The sequence below is a fragment of the Miniopterus natalensis genome, chromosome 1, assembly GCF_054644295.1.
Source record: "Miniopterus natalensis isolate mMinNat1 chromosome 1, mMinNat1.hap1, whole genome shotgun sequence".
NCBI lineage: Eukaryota > Metazoa > Chordata > Mammalia > Chiroptera > Miniopteridae > Miniopterus > Miniopterus natalensis.
This window is the reverse complement of record NC_142081.1, coordinates 85,310,400-85,313,591: the sequence shown is the minus strand read 5'-3', so window position 1 is coordinate 85,313,591 and position 3,192 is coordinate 85,310,400. Positions and strand designations below refer to the sequence as shown.

The 3,192-nt window shown below is 42.9% G+C and overlaps 1 pseudogene; it reads left to right on the top strand.

The window, feature by feature from the left end:
* The first annotated feature begins 245 nt into the window (after positions 1 to 245).
* LOC107524428 (tubulin alpha-1A chain pseudogene) lies at positions 246 to 975 on the top strand (annotated as a pseudogene).
* The last annotated feature ends 2,217 nt before the right edge of the window (positions 976 to 3,192 follow it).

Genomic DNA, 3,192 nt, shown 5'->3' with positions numbered 1-3,192 from the left:
TCTGTAAGAAGCAACCTCTCCTCTTCCTCTCTGCCATCCGCTTGGCAGCCACAAAGCAGCAACTGTGAGTGAGCGCATCTCTATCCTCGTTGGCCAGGCTGGTGTCCAGATCGGCAATGCCTGCTGGGAGCTCTACTGCCTGGAACATGACACCCAGCCCAATGGGCAGGTGCCAAGTGACAAGACCATTATTGGGGGAAATGACTCCTTCAACACCTTCTTCAGTGAGACATGTGCTGGCAGTCATGTGCCCAGAGCAGTGTTTTGTAGACCTGGAACCCACAGTCATTGATGAAGTCCACATTGGTACCTACTGCCAGCTCTTCCACCCTGAGCAGCTGATCACAGGCAAGGAAGATGCTGCCAATAACTATACCTGTGGACACTACACCATTGGCAATGAGATCATTGATCTCGTCTTGGACCGAATTCAGAAACTAAACCACCAGTGCACAGATCTTCAGGGCTTCTTAGTTTTCCACAGCTTTGGTGGGGGAACTGGTTCTGGGTTCACCTCCCTGCTGAGGAAACATCTCTCTGATGATTATGGCAGGAAGTCCAAGCTGGAGTTCTCCATTTACCCAGCCCCCCAGGTTTCCACAGCTGTAGTTGAGCCCTACAACTCCATCCTCACCACCCACACTACCCTGGAGCACTCTGATTGTGCCGTGATGGTTAGTAATGTGGCCATCTATGACATCTGTCATAGAAACCTCGATATTGAGCACCCAACCTACACTAACCTGAATAGATTGATAGGTCAAATTGTGTCCTCCATCACTGCTTCCCTCAGGTTTGATGGAGCCCTGAATGTTGATCTGACTGAATTCCAGATCAACCTGGTGCCCTATCCCCACATCCACTTCCCTCTGGCCACATGTGCCCCTGCCATCTCTGCTGAGAAAGCCCACCATGAATAGCTTTCTCTAGCAGAGATCCCCAATGCGTGCTTTGAGCCAGCCAACCAGATGGTGAAATGTGACCCTCACTCTGGTAAATATATGGCTTGCTGCATGTTGTACTGTGATAATGTGGTCCCCAAAGATGGCAACACTGCCATTGCCACCATCAACACCAAGCGTACCATCCAGTATGTGGACTGATGTCCCACTGGCTTCAAAGTTAGCATTAACTACCAGCCTCCCACTGTGCTACCTGGTGGAGACCTGGCCAAGGTACAGTGAGCTGTGTGCATGCTGAGCAACACCACAGGTATTGCTGAGGCCTGGGCTCACCAGGACCACAAGTTTCACCTGATGTATGCCAAGCATGCCTTTGTTCACTAGTACTTGGGTGAGGGCATGGAGAAAGGAAAGTTTTCTGAGGCCTGTGAGGACATGGCTGCCCTTGAGAAGGATTGTGAGGAGGTTGGTGTGGATTTTGTTGAAGGAGAGGGTGAGGAAGGAGAGGAATACTAAAGTTGAAATGTCACAACGGTGCTGCTTTTACAGGGAAACTTATTCTGTTTTAAACATTGAAAAGTTGTGGTCTGATCAGTTAATTTGTGAATTTGAGTAGCAGTGCCTACTCTAATATACAATTACTGGCCTATGCTTTAAAACACAACACTGTTACAGACCCAACCTGTCCATTTCCCTAAGGAGTTTGAATAAATTATTCCCTGTCTTAAATGGAAAAAAAAAATTCCCATTGTTGTTTCTTTAATGCACATAAAGTGCGAGTTAGAATTTCTTCTTTTTTAGATTTCTTTAATCATATAGTCATCATAGTATAAATACATTAATAACAATGATTATTTTAATATCAATATATAATGTTGAGTGAATGAAAATCCTTTCTCATATATGCAGGAATATGACAGTCATATTTTGATCTCATATGCATTTATAAGTGGTATGAGCATATGGGAAAATACCTAATGCATCAGTGTGTCCATACAGCTTTGTCATAGCTCATGTAAATATACATATAAACATAGTAACATATGTATATAAAGAGAAAGATTTTTACCTAAAACCACTTTAAGAACATTACTATATATACTGCGATGTTTGGTAAAGGACACTCTCCATTAATTCATACATATTTGGAGTTGAATAAAATTCTAAAGATTGCCTAATGAATGATCCCTGTTTATAGGTGAGACAGCTGAGGTCCATAGAAATTAAGCAGTTTCTACCCAGTTTCCTCTTAACTGCGGTTCTTCCCACCACTCCACAATGTCTCTGTACAACTGTACGTTTTCATTAAATGCAGATAAAAGATAAAATGCATATTGACTTTAATCACAGGCATACAGTGAATGGTGTTATTCTAGCACTGAGTAATTGGTTTCATCCTATATCATTTCAAATTTCCCTAAACATAAAAAGTCAATGTTAAGATTAAAACGATCAGGTATGGAACTTGCTTCTATTGTTGAGAGAGTGCAGTGTGCTCCATTTTGAGAATTCCCAGAGGTTGTTAAGGGCTCTTCAGGCAGATGGGGCTTACAACCCACAGTCTGTATTTCCTTTCCTGAGCTGCAGCAAGAACTTGCCACCCCATCAGCCAAGTATCAGGGAACCAGGCCCAAGAGATGAGCCTCATTGATTCAGTATCAGTCTAGAAAGCACGAGTGTGAAAAGAAAGCCAAATTCACTTAGTTTCCTTTACAGACATGTCAGCTCCACTCAGAAACCAACTGTCTTCCTTGCCAGAGAAAGAGAAAAAACTGCTTTGTCTCATTCACTTCATCACATAAAAACACTTGATGAGCTTGACAGCTGCTGCTTGCTAATTATGGGGCAAACTTCTCAGCATGAAGTTTGTTGCACCAACAGGTCCTGGAACAATCCAATAATTGTTTTGGGAAAGCTTGGGCACTTGGAGTTGAGCATTTTCACGTCAATTATCCCCACTGGTTGTCACGACTTGGAGCCGCTCTAGTGGAATGAGGGAACAAAGCAACGAGACCTGTGCACAGCAGATTGGCTCTGAAGGACATTCTGGTTGTATCCCTGCTTCTGCTGTTGAAATATGAAGGGGGGTCAGTGTCTCACCATCCCTGCTCCATATCTTCCATTTTGGAGAGTTTATTATTTATATAGAAAAGGTTTGTTCCCCATAGAAATGTTATCTATTTTCAACCCGCTATATGTCTTTGGAGATTTGTCATTTTTGAAACAATAACAAAGAGATTGCAAAAACAAATTAACTTTCATCTTGAATTTTTTTGTAAGGTAGAGAGAG